We start from the raw sequence: 22276 nt of genomic DNA, 5'->3' as shown, positions 1-22276 counted from the left end.
GTGGCTTTCTTCAATTAGTGACAGTCTGGGTTTAGTTCAGCAGCACAAATGCAAGAGGCCTCTGGTTTCCTCATTCATCCAGTACCTTATCTCAGAGGAGTTATAAATCAGCCTTTTCTTCAACCATCTGGCAAACAAAATCTTTAACTGTAACATAAATGCAGGATTCCTCTGGTACACCTTGTTACAGTCTCTTCTTAATAGTGCCACAGTCTCCATCCTCTCTCCACCATTGTCACCTGGGTACCTTACAGTGTGGAAAGCTCTCTCTTATATTATTGGTTCTGCAGCTGTATATTTACAAGACCAAGTGTTTGAAGTTATTGTAGGTGAAGACTATGCTTTCCCAATGAGAGTTAATGCAATGGCTAAAAAAGGAGCCAATTTTTAGGGTTTCTTACATCACATTGACAAAATCTTTGGCAAGAAGGAGCATTACGTATTATAAAGGATCAGATCTAAATTTAGATTAAAAACTTACACATGTCAAATATGAATAGCTAGAAAATATTTAATACAATTTAAACTGTTCTAAGTATGAACAGAGGACATGAATGTAATAATAAGTGAAGAACCTTAGTGTCAGTGACTGATGGGACAAAAATAAAGTCTATGTGGCAATATATGGGGGAGTTACTAGTATTTAAATTTCTATAAGTTCCTGAAAATAACATTCGTAAAATAAAACCAGAACTTGATATAACTTAATCTGAGGTAATCAAAACAAGAATAAAACAGAAACAAAACCCCGCACAAAACAAAAACAGAGTGGCTTTACTCCTCAGTTTAACCCTTAAAGGTAGAACTCATGGCTTCAATTATGACATTGTTATTGTTGATATTGTGTACCATCTAGCTGGAACCAACCCATAGCTGACCTTCAGGTAAGTTTTCAGAGGCAGTTAATTGCATGGGAAGAAAATGCCCCATCCTTCTCTGGAGAAACTGGTGGAGATGAACTGCGTGCCTGCAATTTGGAACCGTGGGTTTGCAGTGCAGCTTCCTGCCACTAGACTACAAGTGACTGGCTATTATTCTACATAGTAAATAATGGCCAGGTTTCAATGGTAACAACAATCTAGTGATTTAGGAGTTGACAGTGGTGACTAAGATGTACTTTAGTTAGTTAAATTGATACTTTTATCTGACAATCTAAATTTTCCAGAATGCAGATTTTATTTGTAGAACACTAGCAGGTTAGTGGTAGAATTCTTGTTATATGGAGGATATCTAGGTTCAATTCCAGCTAATGCACCTCAGTACGGTTACCACTCCTCTATCAGAAGAGGCTTGTGCATTGTTAGGATGCTAACTAAGCAAGTTTCAGTGGAGTTTCCAGTCAAAGAGACTAGGAAGAAAGGCTACCACGGTAACTACCTTTTTTTAAAAAAAAATTTCTTTGTTTTTATGTAATTATTTTCATTTTATATTGATTTGCATACTAAATACATATATATGTGTTATGTTTATACACACTGTGTTTCATATATCCCTCTATTTACATTATGTTTCATATTATCTTCTCATACATTTCATTTTATAAAATTATTCACCATTGATTTATGCCCAAAATTATCCTGATTTTCAGTGACTATCAGTGATTTTCCTCACTGGATCTTTTCTAATTCTTTCAGCCCTCCGTCTCTGTCTACCAACCTCTATGATTTCATGATTTCCTCTACTCCTCACCATTAACCCATTTCTCCCTCTTTGGACTTTTGTACACATCTCATTAGTAATCCTTCTATTTTTACAATAATGGTCTTATATAGTATTTCTCCTATGAGACTGAGTTAGTTCACACAATATGATGCTCTCTATCCTCTCCATGTTATATAGTATTTTTTTAAATCATTGCTGCTGAGTGCTGCATAGTTTTCATCATGTGAATGTACCACAGTTTCTCAATCTAATAATTTGTGAATAATTTTGGCTGTTTCCTTGCTATTGTGAATACAATTTCTTGGTAATGTGAATAATGCTGCTATGAACATTTGTGTATGAATCTTCATTTGTGTATCGGTTCTATTTTCCTGGGGGTATATTTCTCACAGAGGAATAGCAGAGTCATATGTAATTTCTATGTTCCGTTTTTGAGGAAATGCTAAACTGCCTTCCAGAGAGGTTGTGCCATTTTACAATCCCACCAACAGGGTATAAGAGTTTGAATCTCTCCACATCCTCTTCAACATTTATTGCTTTATGTTCTGTTAAATTTTGTGATTGCTACTGGGGTAAGATGGTATCTCATCATGGTTTTGATTTGCATCTCTCTTATTGTCAGAGATTTTGACCGTATCTTCATGAGTCTACTGGCCACCTGAATGTTTTCCTCTGTGAAAAGTCTTTCCATGTCTTTTTGGCAACTACTTTTAAAACCAGCTAATAAAAATCCTCTGGATCATAACCATAAAATTTGCAAGTGTTCACAGAAATTGCTGATGACCAAGCAAAATTAATTTAGTTGTGCATGGAGTCATTCTGAGTTGGAGGCAGACTCTTAACTCACTGAAGTTGAGTTGGTTCTGACTAAGAGACATTCTGTTTCTTTCTGAAACTGTAAAACTTCATATGAGAAGACTCCTTATTTTTTTCTCAGCAAAATTTGGTTAGCAGCACAATACACTATAAGCTATACCACCAGAGCTCCTCCACAGAATGACTCTCTAGTAATTAGTAACAGTAACTTCCACTTATGTTGGGCTGTTTACCTCATTACTCACCCTCGCACTGTTGCCTTCTTCCTAACAAACAAAATTGCTTAGCACTACTATTATTCAGTTTTTCTTGTTACAGGGAATATTCCCTCAATGCCTTCCCTTACTATTTAGCTAAAGACAAAATGACAGAAATGCTTTCTAGCCATTAGCCTCAGTGCTTATCTGAGGAAGAAAGTCTGATCCAGCACCTGCCATCCTTATACTGTGCCAAGGATAAGGTAACTCAGGTCTCTAAAGTCCTTGTGGTATTAACTGTTATTGACATGATTACTTTTCCAATTGAATGTTAAATTAATAGCATATATCAGCCAATCGTTTGTATATCAGTATAATTAAGATGCCTCAAGTGAAGAGGAAATTAAAAGACTCAGCTGTGAATACAGAAATATGTTTCAAATTGTATGGTAAGGCCACACAGAGGTCTCTTAGTCATTAATTCTAATATACTACAAACCATTTCAGATAATTCTTATGAAGCATTAGAATTCATAACATATGCAGATGCAACTCTTTCAAACTTATTTGAAAGAGGTTCTGATTTTAGTGAAATAAGAAAAATCATGTTACAGTCAAGCATAAAGTCAGAGACCACTAATATATATTTTGAGTATACAATTAAATACATATTTTGAAAAATGAATTAATAAATATGGCTGATTCAATACATGAAAACTGGTTAGCATTATTTTGTTACATACTGGATTATTTTTACTAAAAATATGTATTATAAATTCTAACCCCTACAGGCCCAAACAAAACTAAACCCATTTCCGTTAAATCAATTCCAACTAATAAAAAACCCTGGTAGAACAGAGAAGAAATGCTGTATAGGGTTTCCAGTACTGTAAATATTTATTGAAGCATGCAGATTTTTCTGCCCGGAGCTGATGGTGGTTTGGAACCGCTGACCTTTCACTGAATGCATATCCACTGTGCCACTCTAGCTGTTTGTACCCTTTTATGTGTAGTTATAATTCCATTTGGGAGAGTACTTTCTTTGTAATGGAAATGATATATTAGTGTAGAGGGTGTTTTTGAAGTAAATTTCTTCAGAGAAATAAAAGAGTAGATTAAGTAAGCAAGCAAGTGCAAAATGAGGTGCTAATTACATGGTCACTAAGAAGCCTACAGATAGAGGTTGCAAAGAAAAGAACCTTCTCCCAGAGTGGAAATAGTAAACTTTTTAAACACCAAACGAGTAGAAATAAAGGAAACAAAAAGAAAGTTAAAAGCAAAAAATAAATATATTTAGTCAAAGGCAATTTATACCAGGAATACAAGTAAGCCTTCAACATGGATTGCATTTCATTGTCAAGAAAAGAAAAATTCTTACCAATGGACTTATAGGTAACATCATGATAGATGGAGAAGATACGAAAATTGTCAATAACTTTCAACTTGGGTTTTCAAACTCTTGGTACCAGGAGTTAGGAAATCAAAAGACATAAGGCTGCAGTCAGGGATATCTACAAATTATTGAGGAGCAATGATGTTAGTTTGAGGACTAAAGGGTGTCTGATTCAGGCCATGGTCTTTCTGATCACTTGCTATGCATCTGAGAGCTGGACAGTGAATAATGATGCAAGAAGAAGAATTGATGTCTTTGAACTGTGGTTTTGGAGTACTGAACATCCCATAGACTGATAAAAGAAAAAATAATTATGTCTTGGACAAAGTGCAGCCAGGTGCTCCTTGGAGGCAAGGGTGATAAAGCTTCAATTAACATACTTAGTTGGGCATGTTGCTTGGAGAGGCTGTTCCTTGGAGAGGAACAACATGCTTGGAAATGCAGAGGGTTGGTGAAGGAGAAGACCCTCAACCAAAATAGATGTAGAAAAGGCATTTGAAAAAGTTCAATATCATGTCCTGATTAAAAACAACAACAACATTCAATTCAACAAAATATGAATAGAAGAGAAACTATTCAACATAATTAAAAGGATATATATATAAAACCAATTGGAATGAACAGACTGCAGACATGGCCTTTGTAAACAGGAATCAGATATAGTTATGCTACTGTTCCTAGTCAACACTGTATTAGAAATCCTAGCTATTGGAATAAAATAAAAAATGAAATAAAAAAACCATATTGGCAACAATGAAGTAAAAATATTTCTAGTTGCAAATGATTATACATATTAGTATACTTAGACAATCCTAAAGGCGCAATAAGAAAATGCTCAATTCGGACAAGTGGCAGGAAAGAAGATGAATGTATAAAAATCAGTCATACTGCAGTAACAAAGATAATTCTTGATAGAAAAATAAGGAAAATAATGCCATTTAAAATAGCCACCAAAAAGATGAAACATGGATAAATCTAACCAGAGATAAAAAAGACTTTTACAAAGAAAACTTTAGCACAACAATATCATTAATAACACATGCAAGCAAAATAGTGATGAAGATCTTCGAAAAACAGCTAGAAAGAGTATATATGTAAATGAATAAAATGTAACTAAAAGAACAGAAGTTAACACATACATAAAGGACCTAGTTTACTATAATATGTATTGAGATTCACTGGGAACTTCTTATCTTACATTAAAAAAACCCTTTTAATTAATTGCAAGCCAATTCTAGCAATAGGAAATTTAAAAATCTATTAACTAAGTCTGCCAGGACTCTTACTTGGCCATCTTTGGTAAGCAAAGCGCTTTTTAAACTTTATTTCTAAAGTATTTATGAACAGTAACCTGTAATTTAGATGACTTTGGGTTTATGGTAACAAATGAACTTTTAGGATTAAAGAATTAACTTTTAGGATTAAAATTCTAACAGATGTGAGACAGCTGTAGGTAAAACTTCTGGATTTTTTTATCACACATTTTTCTTCAGGTGTACAAGCACCAGCAGATATGAAGGCAATGAGATGAATTTTTAATAATAGGTTTATTTACAATTCTTAACTATCATATAGTATGGCTTTTAAAATGCATTTAGTATTATTTTATAGGATATCCTGAGAGAAAAACAGGAATCAATAGGACTTTTATAGCTTAGAACTGTGAAAATAATTAGTCACAGAATTGTGTGTATAAAAATTGTGGCTTCTGTTTTCAGCCCTTTTGTAGAATTGTACCAGATCACTGAATAACAAATGAAATGAGATCCTTGAACTTATCTGTCTCATGAGCAAGTACTCAATGCAAGACTTCAAATATTCATTAATCACTTGAAATTATGCTGTCTGTGCCCATCATTCTTCATTAGGAAAATATATTCTATGAATTTATTGATGGGAATGTGTCATCACAGGAGCTGGCTCATACCGATATTGAATTATTTCAGGGTGTAAAGGAATAAAAACCGTCACCAGAATAGCTTTCCTAGTAAGTTAGATATGCTAATGTTGTGTTAAAACATTATTTTGATGTTGGAGGCAAGGATTCTGAAACTCCATCTGACATACTTTGGGCATTTTGCAAGGAGGGAATAGTCCTTGCAGAGGGACGTCATGCTTGGGAGGGTGGAGGGACAGTCCAGGACAGGAAGACCCTCAATGAGATGGATTGACTTAGTGACTGAGGTAATGGGGATATGTGTGTCAGAGACGGTGAGGTTGGCTCAGGATAGAGGAGGGTTCAGAGCAGTTATACATAGGGTTGCTATGAGTCACAGATGACTTGACAGCACATAACAACAACAACAGCAGATCTACATGGTCTGAAGAGCAAATACTTAGTTTGCTGGTTTGAATGAGTCATAAACAGGCCACTCCACTCTATTTCATTGTCAGTATTATCAAATATGACAATAATTACTATTTCTTTTCTTTCGTGTTTCCCCATGATGAATTCAAACCTCAACACCCTTCAACCTAGACTATTTCCTTTCCATCCTCTCTATTGCTCTCTTTCTCCATCCCTCCCTTTTCCTCTCCCTCTCCTAGTTTCACTCTCTCTCCACCTCCATGCCCTTCTACCATGGAACACAGGCGCTTAGTTCATGGCTTATGAAAACTTGACTTACAACCTGTAGTTACGAACCAACCCCCATAAAACATATTATATTTAAAATTCATAGTACCTATTAGTTCATAATAACAAATGAGTGATACCTTACCATGAGCATCAAAACACAATTTTCATTATTATTATTATTATGTTTAAGATATTTTAGTATATATGGAAATGTTCTGAAATATACCAAGATAAACATCTGACTAACAATACAAACTGTACTTAGCCAGGCCAATTTGTATACACATTTAATTTAAAAGCAAATTTAAGAATAGAATGTATTCTTAATCCAAAACCAGCCTATAAACAGCAAAAATTTCCTAATGCTCATTCTGTGATTTCATAATTCTTAGATGTTTCTGAGTATATTTTTGTCCATTATTTCAAGTGCTGTATTAATTGTCATTCCAAAAAAACGTGACCGGACAGAGGGTAGAAATTATCGAACTACCAGAAATACAAGCTGGGTTTTGAGGAGGCTGTGACACTAGAGATATTATCGCCAATATCAGCTGGATCTTGGTAGAAAGCTAAGAGTACCAGAGGAATGTCTATCTGTGTTTTATTGATTATGCAAAAGCATTCAACTGTGTGGATCACAATAAATTGTGGCTAACTTGAAGAAAATGGGAATACCAGAACACTTGATTGAGCTTATGTAAAACCTATACTTGGCCCAAGATAGCCCTCAGAACAGAGCAAGGAAACACTGCATGTTTCAAAATTATGAAAGAAGTGCATCAGGGATGCATCCTGTCTCCATAGCTTTTCAATCTATATGCAGAACAGATAATTCTGGAAGCTGAGCTTTATTAGTATCAGGATTGGCAGAAGACTCATCTACAATCTACATTATGCAGATGACACAACCTTGCTTGCAGAAACTGAAGAGGACTTGAAGCACTTGCTGCAGAAGGTCAAGGACTGTAGTATTCAATATGGATTGAAGCTCAATATCAAGACAAAGATTCACAGTACTGGTCCAATTGGCAGAATCATGATGGATGGAGAAGAGATTGAGGTTGTTAACAGCTTTAGTCGGCTCGGTGCCACCATCAACACTCTTGGCACCAGCAGTAGGAAATCAAAAGATGAATTGCATTGGGAAAATCTGCTGTCATGAACCTTTCCAGAGTACTGAAATGCAATGATGCCAGTCTGGAGACTAAGATGCCCCTAATCCAGGCCATAGTCTTAATAATTACTTGTTATGCATCAGAGAGCTGAACAATGAGTAAGGATGACAGAAGAAGAATCAATGCCTTTGAGTTGTGGTACTGAAGAAACTTGAACATACCAAGACCTCCAAGAAAACAAATAGGCCTGTCTTGGAGAGGGTGAAACCAAGTTTCTCCGTGGAGGTTAGGATTTTGAAGTCTCATACTTTGGGCACGTGGCCAGGAGGGACCGCTCCTTGGAGAAGGACATCATGTTTGGAAGAGTGGAGGTATTGTGCAGGAGAGGAATGGTTGAGATGGATTTATACAGTAACTAGGGAAATGAGTATTGGTGTGTTGGAATCAGTGAGACTGGCTCAGGAAAGGGCAGGCTTCAGAGTGAGAATGGCTCAGGAAAGGGTAGGCTTCAGAGCTGCTGTACAGGTGGCTATAGGTCGCAGGTGACTTGACAGCACAATGACAACGATTTACAAGGCAAGATTTCATTCAAGAGACAACTTTCAGACACTTTATTTTCTGAAAATAGCACTTTAATAATTTGATGATTTAAGGCAAGAAATTCCAAATATTTTTAAAATTGAGAGGAAGAAAATGTGTTCAACATCCAATTACCAATTCTGATCTCTCAAAGAGAAGTGCACAGAAAAGAACAACAGTATGTAAAAATATTGCTACAAACTGTTGTTATGTGCTGTCGAGTCGCTTGTGACTCATAGCAACCATATGTACAACAGCCCTAAACTCTGTTCTGTCCTGTGCCAATCTCATTGGCTCCAACACACTCATCCCAATTACACCAGTGACCAAATCAATCCACCTCCTAGAGGGCCTTCCCCTCCTGTGCCTGCCCTCCACCCTCCCATGATGTCCCTCTCCAAGGACTGGTTTCTCCTTACAACATGACCAAAGTATGTCAGATGAAGCCTCAGAATCCTTGCCTCCAAGAAGCAGCCTGGTTTAACCCTCTCCAGGATGAATCTGTTTTCTTAGCAGTCCATGGTACCCTCAATACTCTTCTTCAGCAAGACAGCTCAAAGGCATCAATTCTCCTTCTATCCTCCCTAGTCATTGTCCAACTCTCTGATGCATAACAAGTGACTGCAAAGACCATGGCCTGTATCAGACCCACCTTAATCTCCAGAGAGACACTGTTGCTACAAATTAGCATTTAAATTTTCCATCTTAGTTTCTGCCTGCTGCAATAGAAAGAAAAAAACTAAAATGAGAAATATATGAAGGGTTATTGATGAAAAGATGCTTCTGTGTGATTTTGAGTCAATTTTAAGTCATACTTATCTAATATCACAGAGTAGAATTACCTTTTTCTAGACTATAGTCTTTAAAGGAGTAGATTGCCAGATGTTCAAACCTATAGAAGAGCTGATGGAAGAGAATCTTCACCCTTCTGATTAGTAGCTGAGTGCTCAACCATTGTGCCAGTGGTATATCATTTAGCAATGAAAAACATTCAACACTAATTCAGAGCTTTTTGACTTAGAAATAAAGAATATTAAATTATGTTGTCATATTATTTTTACTCCACCTCATTCCAAACCATACTTTAAGATAACTTTTTGGAATTTATCTTCCCACACAATCTTGTCGTTTTGACCTTGTTGTTGTTAGGTGCCATCGAGTCGAGTATGGCTCATAGTGATCCTAGGAATAAAAGATCTGAACCTAGTCTTGTTCTGCGCCATCCTCCACTTCTGACACACAAATGCCCACAGCAGTCACCTTGTCAAACCACCTGTTTTAGGGTCCTCCTCTCCTTTGCCAACTCCCTCTCCAAAAATTAGTACCTCCTAGCCAATGTCAGATGGATCTTGGCAGAAAGCAGAGAGTACCAGAAGAATGTCTGTCAGTGTTTCATTGACTATGCAAAGGCATTTAACTGTGTGGATCACAGTAAATTGTGGCAAACCTTGAGGAAAGTTGGAATTTAAGAACACTTGATTGGGCGAGCTCTGGTAGGCTAGTGGCAAGAAGCTGTATTGCAATCCCAGAGAGGTTCAAATCCACCAGATGCTCTGCTGGAGAAGGAGGTACAATCACCTCCTGTACCAGTCAGATCCAATTTGACTGTACAAAGACACAAAATAATAATTTTTTTTTTTCAAAAAAAGCCACCAAAACAAACAAACACACTTGATTGTGCTTATATGAAACCTATACTTGGATCAAGAAGCAGCCCTCAGAACAGAGCAAGGAAAAATCAGGAAAGGAGTGCGTCAGGGATGCATCCTATCCCCGTGCCTTTTCAATCTCTATGCAGAACAGATCATTAGAGAAGCAGGGCTTTATGAAGAGGAGTGTGGCATTAGGATTGGAGAAAGATTCATTAACAACCTATGATATGAGGATGACACAACACAACCCTGCTTGCTGAAACTGAAGAAGATCTAAAGCACTTGCTGCAAAAGGTCAAGGACTATAGTCTTCAATATGGATTGAAACTCAACCTCAAGAAGACAAAGATTCTCACTGGGCCAATTGGCAGCATCATATTAGATGGAGGAGAGACTGAGGTTGTTAGCAATTACAGTTGCTCGGATCCACAATCAACACTCTTAACACCAGCAGTCAGGAAACCCAAAGACAAATTGCATTGGGAAAATCTGCTGTCATGGGCCTTTCCAGAGTGCTGAAGAGCAACGATGTCAGTCTAGATACAATGGTGCGCCTAATCCAGGCCTGTGCCCTCTCAATTACCTGTTGTTATGTTTCAGAGAGTTAGACAATGACTAAGGATAACAGAAGAAGAATAGATGCCTTCGAGTTGTGGTTCTGGAGAAGAGTCTTACACATACTTTGGGCTGCCAAGAAAACAAATAGTTTTGTCTTGAAGAGGGTAAAACTAAGTCTCTCCTTGGAGGTAGGGATTTTTAAGCTCTGCCTCACTTACTTTGGACACAAGGTCAAGAGAAATCAATCGGTCCTTGGAGAAAGACATTATGCTCAGAAGGGTGGTTGGACAGGGCAGGAGAGGGAGACCCCAAATTGATACAATATCTGGGCCAATGGCAGTTGGTGTGTCAGAATTAGTGAGACTGTCTCAGGAAAGGAAAGGGTTCAGAGCTGCTGTACATAGGGTTGTTATACTTTGCAGGTGACTCAATGGCACATAACGACAATAATATACTATGACAGGTTTGGAAGCAGGAGTGGCATCCACTTCATAAACAGCATGCTTCTGGAAGCCCTATGAACTTGGATAAATGTCAACAGTTGCAGAGGAGTTTCAGGTCTTTTGTTCATGGGGTTGCTATGAGTCGTTCCTGAAATGCAATCAACCATAACAACAGCAATATGTCCACAGTATGTGAAGCAAAACCTCATCATTCTTGACTCCAAAGAGTACTCCAGCTACACCCTACCAAGACATCTGTTTGCTCTCTTAGTCATACATGGGATATTCAGTGCTCTTCTCCAATACTACAGCTCAAAAGCATCAATTCTTTTTCTATCATCCTTCTTCTCTGTCCAGTCTTAGATGCATAGCTGGTAATCAGAAAGCCTATGGCTTGAATCGACACATCATAGTCCTCAAACGGACATCATTACTCCTCAGTGATTTGGAAAGGTCCCTAACTGCAGGTTTTTCCACTGCAATGCATCTCCTTGTTTCCTGACTGCTCATACCAAGGATGTTAATTGTGGATCCAAGCAAGATGAAGCTGTTGAGATGCAATCCATACTGAAGTCTACATTCCTTGATCTTCTGCAATAAATGCTTCAAGTCCACTTCACTTTCAGCAAGTAAGGTTTTGTCATCTGCATAACATAGGTTATTGATGAATCTCCCTCTGCATTATTTCCACCTTTCAAAACAGTTTTTCGATATGTTGAGTTAAACTACATAGAAATTTGGAAGTGATATTTTGTATGAAAGGAAGTTTATATAAAATAACAGAAATCTTGCTAATGCTAGATGTAAATAGTTCTGTTTGGAACAACATTTGAGAATGGAAAATAAACAGTGTGGTTGTATTGGGGAAAGGCAGAGGAATCACTGCTTTTCTTATCCTTTAACTGGATAGAAAATATATTCCCAGCTAACTAGTCTCATGTACAATACAGAACAAGATACTTAGAAATTAAGTAGTTGACACTGTTAAGAAGTAAATTTGTTATTGTGAAGTCCTTAATAAATTATTATGTGACAGAGAGCTGCTGTTAGATTTCACCAAGTCAGCTCCCACTCACAATGACCCAATGGACAACAGATCTGAACCTTGCTCTCCCCTGTACCATCCTCATGATCTCTGATATGCTCAAGCCCACTGTGCTTAGTGTTAGGCCACTGGGTCAGTCTATCTTGTGGGTGACCTTTCTCCTTTTCTCTGACCCACTTCTGCTAGCATGGGTAATTTCCGGGGACTGACCTCTCCTGACATCCTGCCCAAAGCACGTCAGATGAAGTTTAAACATGCTTGCTTTTAAGGAGCATCCTGTTGGCACTTCTTCCATGACTGACTTGTTCTTTTGTCTGGCCATAGGATATTCAGCACTTTTCTCCAAGACCACAACTCACAGGTTTCGATTTTTCAGTCATTCCCATTCAATGTCCAACTTTTAGATGCATTTCAAGTAATTGGAAAGACCATGGCTTGTATCAGGTACACTTTATTTAGTTTTTAAATGTATATCTTTGTTCTTTAGCTTTTGGGAGAGGTCCTTGACAGCAGATTTCCCCAGTACAACACATCTTTTGTTTTCTTGACTGCTGCCACCATGGGTGTGGATGGTGGATACAAGTAAAAGGAAATTGTTAATCACTTCAATCTTTTATCCATCTGTCACAATGTTGTCTATTGGTTTAAAGGTAAGAAATTTTGTTTGGTTTTTTTTTTTTTATATTGAGATGCAATACACATTGAAAGCCCTAATCTCTGAACTTCTGCAGCAGCAAATGTTTCAAGTCCTGTTCACTTTATTCAAGAAAAATTGTGCCTTTTGCATAATGGAGGTTGTTGATGACTCTTCCTCCAATATTTCTTGAAGCTGTATTCTGCTTTATAAAGTACAGCTTCTTGAATGACTGGCTCACCATAAAGACAGAATATGTATGGATAAAGGATACACCTTCCCCCAATGTGCACTTTTCCTGTGATTAAACCATTCAGTATTATGACATGTAGTTGAGGTTAATATGTACTATTCCAACTTTTTAATTCATTGATGTCAAGTCGAAACTGGTCCATAACTGATCCTCCGATGGATACCCGAGACTGTCAGTCACATACAAGGAGATTGCTCACTTTGCTCCTGAGCACTGGGAGGATTAGAACTGCCAGATATATATGGTCTTTAGCACAGCAGTGCAATCCCCTTTAGACTATACTGCCAGTGCTGTAAATATTCACTGAGTAAATGATAATTAAAATAAGAAAGCGAAGAAAAGGAAAGTTAATATAAAAATTTTTCTTAATTTTTGTTGTTGTCATTAATTCCTTCTATTTTTTTCTCTTAAAGTAAGACTGTACATATGTTTAAATTTAAGGAGATAGGAGAGTTTGGTACTTTTAATTCCTGATGCAATCTATGTTCTAGCACAATTGTGTTTATACTGATATATATTACATACACACTCATATATAAAGACCATGCACTTTCTACCTTTATCATCACATATGAATTAACAATGCTACCTTTCATTGATGTTAAGAGAGAAATAGAAAAGTACTAGTGAAGAACATAAAATTTTTTAGTTTAAAACTGTATAGGGAGCAGATACAACAAGGAGGTGGCCAAGTCTGACTTCTGCCCACTTCATGAAGAGGAACTGTCCCCATCAATAATATCCATAGTATAAAAATAGCTACAAGATCAGACATGCCACTCCCTATACTCCTGCACCTTTTTCCACAATTTATTGGGTCGATGTTTGTTGCAAGACTCACAGACTTTACTCACAGTTGTGGGGTTTATAAGGGAAATAGATTGGAGAGTAAGGGGGTAAAGAATATCACGCAATGCAAGTCCAGGTTTAGTCCAGCAGTCCCAAGCCAGATTAACAAGGCACAATCCCCCAATTATAGAAAGACAGCTTTTCAGTCAATGAGTGAAAGTCTAGGTTGAGTTAGCAGCACAAATGCAAAAAGCCAACGATGTCACTAAAAACTAAAGTGTGCCTGAGCTAGGCCACGGTCTTTGCAATTGCTTGCTACACATCAGAAAGACGGACAAAGACTAAGGATTACAGAAGAAGAATTGTTGTCTTTCAGTTGTGATACTGGAGAAGAGTTTTGTACATACCCTGGACTGTGAATAGAAAAAAACAGATTTGTTCTGCAGAGGGTGAAACCAGGATGCTCCTTGGAGGCAAGGATTCTGACACTCCATCTGACATACTTTGGGCATGTTGCAAGGACCAGTCCTTGGAAAAGGACATCATGCTTGGAAGGATAAACAGTGCAAGAGAGAAAGACGCTAGAGGAGATAGATTGACACTAAACTGGGGTAATAAGAGTAGGTGTGTCAAAGACAATGAGATTGTCTCAGGATAGGGCAGGAGTTAGAGCTGTTGTGCATAGGGTTGGTATGAGCTGTAAGTGACTCGACAGCACATTAACAACAACAATTTGCCAGTCACTGTGCTAAGCAATAAGAATATAAAAAAAAAATCACTCTCATTCTTCAGGAACTTTAATTTTAACAGAAGATTGAAAGTAGTAAAGAGCTTGGTAGGATAGTGTAAAACTTACTGAAAGTTCAGTGGTTTAACTATACCAGCTGCTCCACAGGAGTTTGATGAGGCAGTTTCTGCACATAAAAATTTACAGCCTTGAAAACCTAATGACTACGAGTCAGAATTGATTTCACAATGAGAGTTTGGTTATTGGGTAAAGGCAGCTGATGGTTCAGATAATTAAGTTCTTGGTTAATAACAGAAAGGAAGTTTAAGTTTGCCCAGAAACAAAAGAAAAAGCTGCTAAAACTTAAGGGAGAAAATTTACTAAAGTGGGAGATCAAAATTATGAGTTTTCTTAAAGGAGGAGAAAAATAATGGTAGAAAGTTCACTAGATTAAACTCTTGATACTTTTACTGCCAATCTAGAAAATAATATATTTGTTTTCTTGGAAAGTATAAAAAAATGGGAAGAATTGATAATGAAATGAATAGAAAGTAATTAAAAGACTTATTACAAGTTGTTTTCTGTGGTTGGATGGAAAGCAGTCTTATGGGTGGAGAAAGTCTTGTATAAGAGTTTAACGTTTTATAATGAAAATATACAAAGTATAGTTGTAGATAAGAAGAAAGAACCATAAGATTTGGCTAATGATACTTTTGCAGCTTTATCTCCTTTCTTATTCCATATAATCTCCTCACTGTGACTGTCAGCACACAAAGCATGCTATCTCCTCTGGTCCTTCACATTGGCTATGAATTGCCAGAAACATTTTCCTCTAGGAAATGTTTCATAACAAATTCTTTCACTGCCTTTTGGTTCTCTTTTTCAAATGCCACTTCTTCTGGGAGGTTCTCTCTGATCTTGTCATGTAAAGCAACAACCCTTTACGTGTATTAAGAATCTTGCATTTCTTGGTATTCTTTATCTTCTTTTATTCCCCATCCACCACTAATAAACTACATGTTTGCTCTTTTGTTTATGGTCTGTAAAGACAATAAATGCTGATAGGTCAGCTGTCAAGTTGTCCCTGACTCGGTGACCTTCATGAACAACAAAATGGAATTCTATCCAGCCCCTCGCCCTCACTAGCCCGTTGCTACATCACACTTTATGTCCTCCTCCAGAAAATTTCTCCTCATTATGTATCCAGAATTAAAGAGTCAGATGGTGTTCTATCATTCTATCTCCAGCCTCATTTCTGTCACCGAGTCCATGTTATCCAGCTACTGATCATTCTTCCCTGTTTCCAACTTTTGTGTTCCAGTTGACATTGCACATTATTATGGTGTCAAAGGAGGAAGTTCAAGTTGCTCTGAAGGACTTGGCAAAAAACAAGGCTCCAGGAGTTGACAACATATCAATAGACATATTTCAACAAACACACACTGCCCTGTATGTGCTCACTAAGTTGTGTCAAGAAATCTGGAGGACAACCATCTGACCAACTGACTGGAAGAGATCAATATTTGTCCTCATTCCAAAGAAAGGTGACCCGGCAGAATGCGGAAATTATGGAACAATATCACATGCAAGAAAGATTCTGCTGAAAATTATCTGAAAACAACTGCAGCAACATGTCAACAGAGAACTATCTGACGTGCAGGCTGGGTTTAGAAGAGATCACAGTACTGGAATTAGTAGCATATGTGAGATAGATCTTGGCAGAAAGCAGAGAGTACCAGATGAGTGTCTACCTGTGCTTCATTGACTAGGCAAAGGCTTTTGACTGTGAGGATCAGAATAAGCTGTGGTTGACTCTGAGAAGAATAGGAATCCCAGAACATTAGACTGTGCTTTGCAAAACCTATACTTGGACCAAGGGCAGTCGTCAGAACAGAGTGATGAAACACTGCATCGTTCAAAATTGGGAAGAGGGGTCTGCCAGGAATGTATTCTGTCTCCATTCCTTTTCAATTTGTATGCAGAACAGATCATCCGGGAGGCTAGGCATTATGAGGAAGGCTGTGGCATCAGGATTGGTGGAAGATTCAACAACCTGCATTATGCAGATGACACAACCCTGCTTGCTGAAACTGAGGAAAACCTGAATCACTTGCTGCAGAGGGTCAAGGACTGCAGCCTTCAATATGGATTGAAGTGCAACATCAAGAAAACAAAGATTCTCACCACTGGATCAATTAGCAGCATCAGTATGGATGGTGAAGAGATGGAGATTATTAAGAGTTTTAGTTTGCTTGGCTCCACACATTCTTAGTACTAGCAGCCAGAAAATTAAAAGACAAATTGCACTGGGAAAGTCAGGAGTGAGGTACCTCTCCTGAGTACTGAAGAGCAACGATGTCAGGCTGGAGACTAAGTATAAGGTTATAAGGTTTGTCCTAGAGAGAGTATATCTGGGCTGCTTCTTGGAGTCAAGGATTCTGAAGCTTCACCTGACATTCTTTGGGCTTGTTGCAAGGAGGGTCCAGTCCTTGGGGAGGGACATCATATTTGGGACAGTGGAGGGACAGCACAGGAGAGGAAGACCCTCGATGAGATGGAGTGACTCAGTGATTAGGGTAGTGGATGTAGGTGTATCAGAGACAATGAGGTTGGCACAGGATAGAGCAGAGTTTAGGGCTCTTGTACATAGGGTTGCTATGAGTCACCCCAGAGAGGGCTCTGGTGGCTTGGTGGTAAAGAGCTGCACTACCAACGCAAAGGCACATAGTTCAAATCTACTAGTTGCTTTTTTGGAAAAAGATGAGCAATCTCCTCCTGTGAGATTGCTGCCTTTGAAAAGTGTCTTAGAGGGTCAGCTGTGAGTTGCTTCTATCTTTTTACTTTTCTTATGTTAGAAATATTTCATCAGAAGGAATACACTCTACAAAATGTGAACTAAATCACTATTCTACGTGTAAACTTTCATGTAACTAAAGAACCAGTCTGTTTTTGTTCTAGTATCAATCCATATAACAATGGGCTTTAGCATGGATTGTACAGATGGCACAGGATTGGGAAAAGTTCTGATCAGTTGTTCTTTGGGTCTCTGTAAGTCATAGTTAACTTCACAGTACCTAAAAATACTAGTGTATTTTTAGAACTTGTTGATGGAGAAGTATTATATGTGATTTGAAAGTACTCAAGAACTTCATTTGTATCACAAAGCTTTTGGCAAATATATTTAACACTGAGAAATTTATAACATATAAAAAGGATTTGGGGTTAATAGCATTTTAACTAATTAGATTTTTTAACCAACGATATAATTTCTGACTTAGGAGAAAGGGGAAAATTTCAAAACCATTACTTACTTTTAAAATTAGTAGTAGCTTTATACACTTTTGCATTATCACAAAATTAAAGTCTAATATCTCATAAAGTGCTAATACATTTTTTTGTTCCTTTTTAAACCAACCACCACTTCAACAACAACCAGCACCATAACAAATAACAAAAATTCTGTGGAGGGAGGTAGGCATTGAATTTCAAAGTTGTTACATGGTATTATTTAAAATGTCCTGTTTTCATTAGTGGTGCTCCAAGAGTTGTAGGCTGACAGAAAAAAAAAATTGAAAATTCAAAGATAGGCCCATGGATATAATTTGCTTTGAGGAACAGAAAAAAATAATGAATGAAAACAGAGTCTTTGGGATATCATCATTAGCACCAACATATGCATAAATGAGAAGGTGGGAAGAAATGGAAATCTTCACACACTATTGGTCCTTTTTGTTGTGTACCATTGAGTTGAAACTAACACGTAAGATAAGGAAATGTATAAGAGTGAAGGGACAGTTCAGGAGAGGAAAACCCATGATGAGATGGATTGAATCGTTATCTGGGGAAATGGGGTTTGGTGTGTTGGACATTGAGACTGGCCCAGGATAATGGCAGGGTTCAGAGCTATGGTCACTATAAGTCGTAGGTGACTCAATGGCACAAAAAAGCAATAGGAAGTTGATATGACTTTTAGGCAACCAAATACAAATATTTATTTGCCAGTGCAGAGTCCTATAATTGTTTTCTATTTGAGCATGTTGTGAAATGTCTTATAATCCTTCATATTCATACCTTTTCCTCTTAATATCTATCTTTATACAGATAGAGAATGGAATAGTTAAAAATGCTTTGTATTACATCATAAGCATAGTTATTTTTATAGTTTGATAGAAAATATCAAAACACATATGCACATAAATATTTTAAAACACGAAACAGTAAACTGTCAATAGTGAAGTTTACAAATGACTATAAGAACATAAAAAAATCTACCTACAAAAGTACCTAATTGAAAAAAAAAGTTGCTTAATTTTCACAAATAATGAGATTTGAAGATATTATCTTTAGAATACTTATTTTTAAAGGAGAAAGTCTATCTACTAAATTTACTAAGGCATCTCAAAAGCTCTCACTTTCCATTAACTAAATTTAACTTCAGAGAAACAATGAAAATATTTGTAGTAACACTGGGGAGATTAAAATATATCAAGTATTACAACTGAAAAACTGGTTGACCATATGTATAAAACTATCACATTTGGTAAAATGACACTGTTAAAAAACCTGAACTGCCAGGTTTTGACAAAAATATTATCTTGTTAAACAACAATAAACATTTGCCAACCCAATGTTAAGCAGTTAGAGAATCAACTAGCTTCTCCAGGGAAAAAACATGGGCAATCTCTTCTGTATAATTTATAGCATCAGAAAGTCTGCTGGAGTGTCAGCTATGAGTTGGTTTTTATTTAACAATGAATAAGTGGGACCCTAAAAATAAATAAAAGAAATTTGCTACTTAGATAAGTACAGTAAAAAAATCTCCCTAATTATATTATCAAATAAACATAATGGTTTTCTAAAATGATTACACTAATAAATATTTTAAAATAGCTTTGTTTAAAATTACATAAATGGTCTTATTAAATAGTGATAATGACATTATGATATATTAAATTTAGCATTTGTCTTTTCTTACAGTGTACAAAATAACTCAGTAAATCCATACCAGATCTGTCTTCAGAGGCTCTGGACCTTCAGTAGAGAAATAAGGTGCAGAACTTCTGACTCCAGCATCAGGAGCTGGCCGTGGAGGCTGTGCATGCTGCCTGTATGTAGCACTTTTAGGAGTCCAACAAAACAGGTTGATTGATTCCCGGACACAACGTTCAATGTCAATTTCTAAACAGAAAATTTTAAAAAAACCCAATATGAATATTAAAACCACAATCTTTTCCAAAATCTATATACCTAAAACCTATATGTTAATAATTAGATACACCAATAAAGAAGTAATAAACGTTTTAATAATGATAATGATTTGGTATTAATATCTGCATTTGAGAAGGACATCATGTTTGGAAGGGTGGATGGACAGCGCAGGAGAGGGAGACCTCGGATGGGATGGATTGATACAGTGACTGGGGTGATGGGAGTTAGTGTGTTGGGGTTATTGAGCAAGACAGGGAAGGGTTCAGAGCTGCTGTATACTTTGCAAGCAACTCAATGACACATAAAAACCATACATACTCTTTTGTTCACAGGGTTGCTATGAGTCATGCTCGACTTGAAGGCAATCAACAACATCATCTGCATTGGGGTGTTAGAGACTTTTGGGAGTAACTTTTCTATCCCTTGCCTTAGTTCCCCCATTGGGTAATAGTCTCCAGCTATTCCAAATGTGGACATGCTGTTTGCCATTAATCAGGATTTTCAACATCATCAACAGCTGTAAGGCCAACAAAAAAGCGAAAGCTAACCAGATGGTAGCCAAGGTATAGCCTGAAAAATTGATGCCTTTTTGGTGCTGAAGTTGTGGGCCTGAAGAGGATATTGAATATGCCATGAACTGCCAAAGGGGGTGAAAAAAGCAAACCCACAAATCTGCTTTGGAGGAAGTACAACTAGATTGCTTCTTAGATTCAAGGATAGTGAAACTCCATCTCACATACTTTTGACGTAAGGGGCCAGTGCTTCGAAAAAATACATCTTCCTAGAAAAGTATTACGTAAATTAGTGGCATTTGGAGTCCAAGTTCTGTACTTTTCACACCACCTTATTCAGTGTGATTCAGATGCATAGGAAACAAGTAAAAATACCATGCATTGGATCAAGCCATAAGGATTACATCTCAAAATCAAGAAAACAAAAATCTTCACTACTTGACTTATGGGAAATATCACAATGGATGGAGCAAAGATAGAAACAGTCAATGATTTAATTTTAATTGTATCCACAATCAATACCTATGGTAGCAGTAGTCAAAAATTTAACAGATGTTTTACACTGGGAGAATCTGCCAAGAAGGACTTATGGCAGAGTGACTTTAACAATGGGCTCAAATATATAGGAGATTGTGAGCATAGTGCTAGATAGAGTAAGATTCTGATCTGTTATTGTTAGTGTTTCTCTAAGTTGTAGTGGATTCAGTAGCGTTTAACAACAACAAAAAGGATACATGCAAAAACTGGACAATGAATGAGGAGTGCTGAAGAAGAATTCATGATACTTTTGTTTTACATTGCTTGCAAAAAACACTGGCTAAACTCAGTCCCACAGGTAGAACAAACATATCTATCTTGGAAGAGGTGCAGCGAGAATAATACTTAGAAAAGAAGATAAAAACATTTTATCTTATGTAGTGTGGACATATTATAGGAGATACCAGTCTGTGGAAAAGGGTAAAGTAGAAGGTCAACCAAAAAGAGGAAAATCCTTAATGAGATGGAATCCTTAATAGTGGTTGCAACAGTGGGCTCGCATATAGCAATAGTTGTCACAGTAGCACAGGTAATCTTTCATTCTGTATGAATAGTTTCACATGAGTAAGAAACAATGTAATAGCAACTAACAACATATCATTTTGTTATTACATAATAATCATTGATAAGGACATATTTTAATACTTCTGAGTTATGAAATTATTACTAAATTGCAGATTTTTAATTAAATTTGTTGTTTTATTTCACAATTAGTGATGGCAATTGGTGTCACAGTATGTTGTGTTGTTAAGCTAAATGAAAAGTCAGCCATTAGAACCCACTAATTGCTCCATGTAAATGGAATTTACAGTTTGCTCCCATAAAAATTTGCATCCTCATAAAGCTTATAGGTAGCTCTGCTACCTGTATAAATTCCTGTGTTCTTAAGAATCAGTTTGCTGATAGTGAGTTTATAATTTTTTTGAATCCTTTTAGTTATTTTAGCACTGACATTATTTTTGTTAGGGCAGGTTTGTATTGATTCCTTTTTATTTGGTCTAAGATGATGCCTTATCTGATTCATTAACTGAATATCCATCTTTCTCAGCTGTATTCTTCTTAATTAATCTGACAGCACTTCATACCATTCCATGAATATACTGAAACTAATTTTTAATTTATTTAGATTAACAGTAAGATGACATGATATGTGGACTGATCAAATTTGCATGGAAAAGCATTATTTGGAACCAAACTTAAATTTTTCAATCTTTAACTCAAACATAAGCCTTATTCCAAAAGCTACGTTGTGAATAAAATATCTGATCAATGTAGATAATTTCTAGTTATAACAACTCTGTGTTACTTGTAGTGTTTACAAAACCTTAAATCTTAAACATCTCAGCTATGTTAAGCAGATACTATTTTCCTATACTCTGAGCTTCAATGACCCTCTACTTTTCTAGGAAGGTATATTTTTTGGAAGCACTGGCCCCTTACGTCAAAAGTATGTGAGATGGAGTTTCACTATCCTTGAATCTAAGAAGCAATCTAGTTGTACTTCCTCCAAAGCAGATTTGTGGGTTTGCTTTTTTCACCCCCTTTGGCAGTTCATGGCATATTCAATATCCTCTTCAG

General features: G+C 36.8%; 1 protein-coding gene across 3 annotated transcripts in view; it reads right to left on the bottom strand.

Moving 5' to 3' along the window:
- The window catches only part of TBCK (TBC1 domain containing kinase), a 258846-nt gene that overhangs the window by 67326 nt on the left and 169244 nt on the right, over positions 1-22276 (bottom strand). The gene's annotated exons all lie outside the window — the stretch shown is intronic.

This window comes from Elephantulus edwardii, unplaced genomic scaffold (genome assembly GCF_000299155.1).
Source record: "Elephantulus edwardii isolate Elephantulus edwardi_28Jun2011 unplaced genomic scaffold, EleEdw1.0 scaffold00012, whole genome shotgun sequence".
Lineage (NCBI taxonomy): Eukaryota > Metazoa > Chordata > Mammalia > Macroscelidea > Macroscelididae > Elephantulus > Elephantulus edwardii.
This window is presented reverse-complemented; position numbering and strand designations above follow the sequence as displayed.